General features: G+C 43.7%; 2 pseudogenes; one reads left to right on the forward strand and one right to left on the reverse strand.

Moving 5' to 3' along the window:
* Window positions 1–6,928: 6,928 nt before the first annotated feature.
* On the reverse strand, window positions 6,929–7,047 carry LOC134964001 (5S ribosomal RNA; annotated as a pseudogene).
* A 1,652-nt stretch (window positions 7,048–8,699) lies between these two features.
* Window positions 8,700–8,818, forward strand: LOC134963711 (5S ribosomal RNA; annotated as a pseudogene).
* Window positions 8,819–9,075: the final 257 nt, after the last annotated feature.

Below are 9,075 nucleotides of genomic sequence, written 5' to 3' on the forward strand. Positions count from 1 at the left end.
ACTCAGAGACCACCGGCTTGGGGCGAAGCTGGAGAAGTGCGAATTTGAAGTTCAGCAAATCGCATTTCTAGGATATATTATCTCCCCAGAAGGTTTCCAAATGGAGGGTGGCAAGGTACAGGCAGTCCTGGATTGGGTGCAGCACACTAGTTTGAAGGCGCTTCAGCGTTTTCTGGGCTTTGCGAATTTTTATAGACGATTTATCGCTGGATTTTCGTCTATAGTGGCGCCCTTGGTGGCACTCACTAAGAAAGGGGCGGATGTTGCTCACTGGTCTTGTGAGGCCAAATCGGCTTTTGCCCGTCTCAAAAGGGCATTTGTCTCGGCCAAGGTGCTGCGACACCCAGACCCAGAGCGTCCTTTTGTGGTGGAGGTGGATGCCTCTGAGATGGGTATTGGGGCAGTGCTCTCTCAGATGGGGGTGTCTGATAATCGCCTTCATCCCTGTGCTTAATTTTCCCGTAAATTTTCGCCTGCCGAGATGAATTATGACGTGGGTAACCGGGAATTGTTGGCTATTAAGGATGCACTCGAGGAGTGGAGACACTGGCTTGAGGGGGCTAAGTTTGTGGTCTCAATTCTCACCGACCATAAGAATTTGGCATATTTAGAGTCAGCGAAGCGCCTCAATGCCAGGCAGGCACGATGGGCTTTGTTTTTTGCTCGCTTTAATTTTTTGATAACATATCGCCCTGGGTCAAAAAACATCAAGGCTGATGCGCTCTCGCTGAGTTTTGCTCCAATCCAGGAGACCACCGAGGAGCCATTGCCCATTGTGTCCCCATCATGTATTAAAGTGGGCATTACCCAGGACCTCTTGTCATTAGTCCTTAGAGCACAGGAGCAGGCTCCTCCAGACCTTCCGGTAGGTCTTTTGTTTGTGCCTCCTAGGTTAAGACAGCGAGTGTTCCTGGAATTCCATTCCAAGAAGTCGGCAGGTCACCCGGGTATTGCCAGAACTCGGGAGTTGCTATCTAGGGCGGTGTGGTGGCCCTCGGTGGCTAGGGATGTGGATCAGTGGGTTCAGGCATGTGACATCTGTGCCCGAAATAAGACTCCTAGAGGGGTTCCTGTTGGTCCATTACATCCACTCTCTATTCCATCTAAGCCATGGACCCACATTTCAATGGATTTTGTGGTGGACTTGCCCAAATCCTCGGGGATGACAGCCATCTGGGTTGTCGTTGACAGGTTTTCGAAGATGGCGCACTTCGTTCCATTGGTTGGGCTGCCATCGGCCAGACGCCTGTCTGAATTATTTATGCTGCATGTTGTGCGCCTCCACGGGTTGCCACTTGATGTGATCTCTGACCGCGGATCCCAGTTTGTGGCCAAATTCTGGAGGGCATTTTGTTCCGATCTCCAGATTTCTGTCAGCTTGTCGTCAGGCTACCATCCGCAGTCTAATGGGCAGACTGAAAGGGTGAACCAGTCCTTGGAGCAGTTCCTCAGGTGTTATGTCTCCAAGTGTCAGACTGACTGGGTTGCTCATCTGTCCATGGCGGAGTTTGCCTATAAAAACGCGGCTCACTCTGCTACAGGGATCTCTCCCTTCCTTTGTGTGTATGGGCATCATCCTAAGGCCAATTCTTTTGACCCCCAGGACTCCACGCCTGGTGGTTCCTCTGTGGTTTCGGTCCTTAGAGGTATTTGGAGGAAAGTGAAGAAAGCCCTTGTGTCTGTGTCATTAGTGACCAAAAGGGTTTTTGATAAGCGGAAAAGACCCTGCAGCTTCAAATTAGGAGACTTCGTCTGGTTGTCTACCAAGAATTTGAAGTTGAGACAGCCATCTCATAAGTTAGGCCCCCGGTTCATCGGTCCTTATAAGATCACTAGGATTATCAATCCGCTGGCATTTCAGTTAGATCTACCCCGTTCTTTGGGTATCAATAAAACATTTCATTGTTCCCTTTTAAAACGGGCGATTTGTAATCCTTCTTCCAGTGGAAGACCTTCCCCTCTTCTGATACGTGGCCAGAGGGAGTTTGTTGTTGAAAGGATTCTTGACTCCAATATGGTTCGGGGTCGGCTGTCATTTTTGGTGCACTGGAAGGGGTATGGCCCGGAGGAGCGGTCGTGGGTGCGCAGTTGTGATCTTCATGCCCCCTGACTGTTACGCTCTTTCTTCTCGCAGTTCCCTGATAAACCCGGTGGTAGGGGTTCTTTGACCCCTCGTCAGAGGGGGGGTACTGTTAGGGTCTCCTGCTCTGTGCTGCCACGTCGTCATGGCAACCGGGAGACAAGTGCTAGCGGAGTACCCTGAGCGTAGCTGATACTCCGGTTCGGGTCTTTTGCTGTGCAGTGGTTACAGGCTCTGTGCACAGCAGGGGATCCGGTGCTGGTTTTTGTGCTCACAGTCTGTGAGGTCTGAGTGGGGCGTGGACAGCACCTGCTATATAAACCCTCTTCTCAGGTTAGGCAGATGCTGCTGAATCTTTGTTGGTTAGTCAGTTCCTGAAAGCTAGCTAGTACTGTGTAAACTTTGTATTTGTTTGTTGCTTACTGCAAATAGGCCTTGGGATTTGGTATTACACTCTGCCAATCCAGACCTAGCAGTAAGACTGGAGTCAGTCGTTTAACCTGCTGGGGTTCTTTTGCTACTCTGTGAACCTAGCAGGTTTGCGGCTGTATTCTCAGACTTGCCTGCCAAAATCCTTTCTCACTGTGCAAGGTGTTCAGCTGTCAGTTTAGTGGCAGTAAGCTGAACCAGTGCACTGCAAGTGAGGACTAGGATTGTGGAGACTCTCCTTGTGTCTATTACTCCATCTCTGACCAAGGAGTTTACTGCCACACCCGTTGGTAACCCTTTAGGGTTTTGCTGTTGCCCTTAGCAACAGCATTTCGGGTTCTCTACGTATTAAATCACAACATCTCGCTTCTTTCCATCTGAGCATTCCTAATACTAGGGAGACACCCAGTTTCTTAGCCTTTGGGCTTCTCTGTTCACTTTGTGTTTATTTTGTTACCCTATCACCTTCTATGTATGTAATGTAATTTTCCCCAGTCTGTCTGTGAGTTCATTTGTTTTGTATCCCTCTCCGTTCAGACACCAGTACATTACTGCTGGCACTGGTGTGCATAACAAAAGGGCCTGGGCTGGCAGATTATTCTGGCAGAGCCAATGATCCAGACTATAAACTGCTTCTGATTCTGTGGATCAGAAGTACTAGAGTTTGTGGGCATTTTCATTGGTGCCTGCAGGGAATATGATTAAGTTACATGCCGTGGGCAGTGGGCAACCCTCTCTTCGGCATGTTGTCCTCTACTAGGCCCTTCACCAGATAAGTTTCCTTCCTTCTGCTCTGCCTCTACAGTTGACCTGCCTCCAGCTCTTTCCTCCTCTCTCCCTTGCTTCCTTTGGCTGGGCATAGAGTGCACTGTTCACCACACCGAAGAAGGCATTGTGAGACAGTAGCTGTGGTTCCTAAGCCCTTTTCCCCTATACTGCCCCATTATGTTCCCCAAGTGTTCCTTTGCCTATCTGCCTCTTCTTCTGTCTCCTTTACTTTATCATCTGTGCCATGGTCCTCTTCGGATATGTGCATCTGCTCTACTGAGCAACTGTGCCCTTGCCCCTTTGACATCTATGCCTCTGTCCCTTTTTCCATCTCTGCCACTGCCCCCACTCTCCATGTGTTCCTCTGCCCCTTGCTCTACGCCTGATTGCTGCTGAGTGGTGCATTGTTGATGAATGGAGGACCATCTGTATTCAGTGCCGCATAGCTGAACCTAAGAAAGGCAGATAAGAACAAATAAACAATAGGATATTATAAAAAGAAATCATTGATCGTGTATTTAGACCCTCCATCTAAGCCACTGAAACTGGCAATCTTTGCCAGAATTTATTATATCCTACTTGAATACAGTCTCCTGGTTTCTGGTGTTCCTGTGTCTCCAGCTTGCCCTGGTGCTCCAGTTTTTTACAGCTACATCCTGGTGTTCTGGTGTATTCAGCTCCAGTATTTCTTTGTCACTGATGTGCTTTGTGTCTAATAATCTGCATACTGTAGTTTTCCTTGTGATCCCTCTACATTCCAGGGTCCCAGTTATTATCATGTCAATTTATGTCCACAGTGTCTTCTGTCTCATGCCTCAAACTTTAAGGAGACTTCCTGTACCACCTTATCGCCTACCATTACCACCCTGTGCTAACTTGGAGGGTCTCAATCTGTGTGCTCCTGGCAGTGAGGTACAGCAGCTCCTCTCACAGCTACAGCCATAGCCCCTGCTCCCAGCAGCTCACAACCGTAGCAGTGATCACACTGCTTGAGCAGCTCAGTCCTCACAGGCTTACACAGCTGCACAGTCACGGTGCAGCAGTGGGAGAGCGGGGAGCTAGGAAGTACAGAACACAGCCGTTGCAGCAGCTGGCTCTAGTACACTGTCTAGCGGGATCTGCCCTCAGTATCCTGTGAGTATGACTGTAGTGAGGACCTAACATACCCTCCAACATTTTACACAGAAAAATTGGTACAAATTAGAAAAGGGGTACGTCTGTCGCCGAAGGCAAGGATTTTGCTCCTCTGGTGGCTACAAATGCCTCACCTTCTGGAGGGCCGCAGGTTCGGAATTCGGAACTGGATCCTTCTGACCATGGATGCCAGTCTCAGAGGTTGGGGAGCGGTGACCCAGAGTAAAACCTTCCAAGGAAGATGGTCAAGTCAGGAAGCCATTCTTCCAATAAATATTCTGGAATTAAGAGCCATGTACAACGGTCTTTTCCAAGCCACTCATCTTCTACAAGATCGGGCCATCCAAGTACAGTTGGACAATGATACAGGCTAGGAAAGGGGTAACGTTTAAACATTACCATCACATTTGGAAAAAAATATGTGTCTTGGTGTGAATCCAAGAAATTTCCTGCGGTGGAGTTTCAACTTGGATGGTTTCTCCTCTTCCTGCAAGCAGGTGTGGATATGGTAATCTAACATTTACAAAATAATTTTTAAGATAAAACATATCCTTTATTGTTATCATTTAAAATTTACAGCAATATGAAATAGATAAAATATGAAAGATAAGGTAAGTGAAAAAGTATTGAAAAAATGTGATATTAAAATGAATTTATACTCATCAGAGACTGCCACTGCTATGTTAAATAAAGGCCTAATAGCCCCCACTGCTACTTCAAAAACTATTATTGAGTGAGATTCTACTGGCTTCTAGATATTATTATTCGATATTAATCAGTAATTCCCACCTTTTTATTGTAAAGTGTATGAAATATCACATCCAATATATGACTTATCTATCAATAATTAAATTTGTCATAAATGTAATATTGCTCCTTATTTTAATAAAGCTTTATTTTTAAACACTGTGTCTACTTTGTATCATTTCTTCTCACATGTAATTGGCCCAGTGTGCATATGTTTCAATCAATGCTGTTGTACTGATACTGTTTCCAAGACCACCTGTGTTATTTCAAAGCTAGTATCAAATGAAATTCCTTAGGCTTTCAGGTATTGTTACTGTATAATTTCTTTCTCAAGAGTGTAAATTGTCTTGGATGTAATATACCCTTTATTGTAATAAAGCTTTGTTTATAAACACGTGTCTATTTTGCAACATTTTCTTACACATGTAATAAACTCAATATGTGTGGGTCTCAGTTAATGCTGTTGTGCTAGTACTGTTTCTGAGGCAACCCTCTCCATTTCTGGACAGTGGTTCCTATGATATTTCCATGTAATAAATTACAAAATGTATATAGATAGTTCATAGGCAGATATGGGTAACCGTATCTCCAATTTTAATAAATAATTCCACATTTATCTGTTAAATTTTATAGGTTAATTTTAGAGTCCATATTCCCTTATTATACTCAGAATCAGTTATTAAATGTGGCTATATTCATTTTTCCAATATTATACAATAATGGGTCAAGTCCTTTATTCGGATTCGCAGCAAATTAATCTATAGTGAGCCGTTGCACAACTATGATGTTCACTGATTCACACCCAGATGTCCTTTCAAGTATATCAATACATGTGTTTATTACAGTAGGTGGATATAGATACTCAGATCCACTCTTGGTGCGTGTGGTCTGAGTTTCATAAAGCGGCTCCTACAGCCTGCTGTACGCTGCCGGCTAACCCTGTCTGTGTGCGTGCTGTCTTGTGGCTGTTCCCGGAACAGCCGCTGTGTGTGGCTGGGGATGTTACTGGCGCTCTCACCGCCCACGTCCACACACAGCCGTATTCGGCATAGCCGCTGCATGAGGTAGGAGATCTTGCTGGCGCTCTCACTGCCCACGTCCTCACACAGCGACTCCCAGCCTGGACCCATAGTCTCACAATACAACAGTTTCCTATGTAATTTATAAGTTAAAGTGGTATTTTACAGCACACAGACTATACCAGCGATATTACAGTTCAGTAACCATATACAGCATTAATTGATTAGCAGTGGTATTCAATAGTATGTGGCAGTCTCTGTAAAAACGCCAACGCACGTTTCACAGAGGCTGCTTTGTCAGGGCATCAACCTGATTGTCATGATTGACAGGTTTATATACTTAAGGGTGTGGTCTTTTATAAGAGCAAAAAGACAAAGGCAGCTATATATCTTTTTCAGGGCACACTTATGAAAGAATTATGATAAGATAATGAAACAGGAAAGTATGAATATATTAATACTTAACTTTTATTGAGATATACTTAAAAAGAGAGGTAGAAGGCAATTATAAATAAATAATTATTCAATCATAATTGCTGCAATTTCTGGCGATAAGAATTAGATGAGTGAAAATATGTTTATTCCCTTAATAGCCTAGGAACTTCCTTAATTGAGAAATCATTGTGGGAATAAAGTAGCTCCATTAGGTTCAGCTGTAGCCTGTCAGACTATCACAATTAAATATGAGTAGAGATTGGATGCCTGGATCTGCACAGAAAACCGAAAGGACACAAATGATGTGAGAGTAAAATACCTACGGTACCTAGTATTCCCTGGTGGTCTCCCAACTGGGTACTGACCAGGCCCTGCAGTGTATGGCTTCCAAGATCAGACGAGATTGGGCATACTCAGTGTGGTTTGACCGTAGGTGAGTAAATCTCCAGCATGTGCAATCAATTCCAGTGCACAGATACTCATACAATCCACTTACATTAAACAAATCATAAATGCCTGAGTTGTTATTGGTATAATTTTTTACCATGTAAGTATGGAGAGTTTATGAAAAGCAAGAGCCAAGTCTATGTCTCGTGACACTTCTGCTGTTCAATCATCTGTTACAACATCGAATGACTGAATGAGAGAGTGACCAGAGATGGACAGTGGCTCAGAAATAAAGATTAGTGAGGTACTTCTGCTGTCCCTGAAATGGGTAGCATTCTGTTACCATGAGCATTGCAAAATGCCACTATTGGCTAAGGGATGAGAGAGTACTCTGCAAATTGGAGAATAAGAGAATGAGAACAAGAATAAATAGTAACGAAAAAGGTAATGTTCCCTGAGGATTGTGCACTATGTTCCCCACTGGGATAGAAATGTGAGGAGATTGCACCAGTAGTCCTCAATACAATGCAGGATATTATGAAATCCCTTACTGAAAATGAAATCCTATTGGAGGGAGTAGTCATAAAAAGATAAGATAATATCATCCAAACTGTTCGTGGTCTATATACATGACTGTATTAATGTTAAGCATAGATCATAAACAGAGCATTAAGCCCCACTTGTGCTGATTGCTATAATGCTGAGACAAAGAAAAATCAGGCAGTAATGTAAGTAAAATATATAAATAAATATGATAGTCTAACAGGGATTAATCCCCAATACTGGATACATATGATTCAGTGCAATGAAAAACACAATAAATATGATAGTCTAACAGGGATTAATCCTCAATACTGGATACATATGATTCAGTGCAATGAAAAACACAATGTTCTAACAAACATTTGTTCCCAAATATAGAAATCCTATGGCTATATCACATTCAGGCAAAATCAATATTCAAAGATATATTCAGCAATCCTAGAGATATATCAGCTTTCATGGGTGGAAACAAATTTTTCAGATGTTTAAATGGTGTTCATTTCACTAAATATCATGGAGAAAGAGAAAAGAAGAAAAGACTCCCTGTATTTTGGTACAGTGAATATTCACAGTTAATACTGTTTGGTTTACTATATAAAGGTTAGTTTGATAAAGTTGGACAGAATAGTACATCCCACTAAGCCCCCAAAGTTTTGGGACAGAGTGAAGGAGCCATTATACTGTGACCTGAGCGGGAGTCCCCCCCTGGTGGAAGGTGGAAATTAAATAAATAACCTTGCTGGATGTGCGGCCCAAACCTTTGTGCTTCCATGCATTGGTGGACAGTGTGAATGCTGAGGGGTCCCACAGTTGTGGGTAAAGGTTGTCCTGCCAGTGAGAGGGGACGCTGAGCCTTGAGCTGGGAGCCGATGTCCGCGGTCCGTGTGACCGGAAGTTCAGACACCGGAATCGGAAGTGACGTATGTTTCGCTCTGGGAGCTTGATCACCTGATCACCTGCCTGATGTTGTAACAGATGATTGAACAGCAAAAGGGTCACGAGACATAGACTTGGCTCTTGCTTTTCATAAACTCTCAATACTTACATGGTAAAAAATTATACCAATAACAACTCAGGCATTTATGATTTGTTTAATGTAAGTGGATTGTATGAGTATCTGTGCACTGGAATTGATTGCACATGCTGGAGATTTACTCACCTACGGTCAAACCACACTGAGTATGCCCAATCTCGTCTGATCTTGGAAGCCATACACTGCAGGGCCTGGTCAGTACCCGGTTGGGAGACCACCAGGGAATACTAGGTACCGTAGGTATTTTACTCTCACATCATTTGTGTCCTTTCGGTTTTCTGTGCAGATCCAGGCATCCAATCTCTACTCATATTTAATTGTGATAGTCTGACAGGCTACAGCTGAACCTAATGGAGCTACTTTATTCCCACAATGATTTCTCAATTAAGGAAATTCCTAGGCTATTAAGGGAATAAACATATTTTCACTCATCTAATTCTTATCGCCAGAAATTGCAGCAATTATGCATTGAATAATTATTTATTTATAATTGCCTTCTA

The sequence above is a fragment of the Pseudophryne corroboree genome, chromosome 9, assembly GCF_028390025.1.
Source record: "Pseudophryne corroboree isolate aPseCor3 chromosome 9, aPseCor3.hap2, whole genome shotgun sequence".
Taxonomy (NCBI): Eukaryota; Metazoa; Chordata; class Amphibia; order Anura; family Myobatrachidae; genus Pseudophryne; species Pseudophryne corroboree.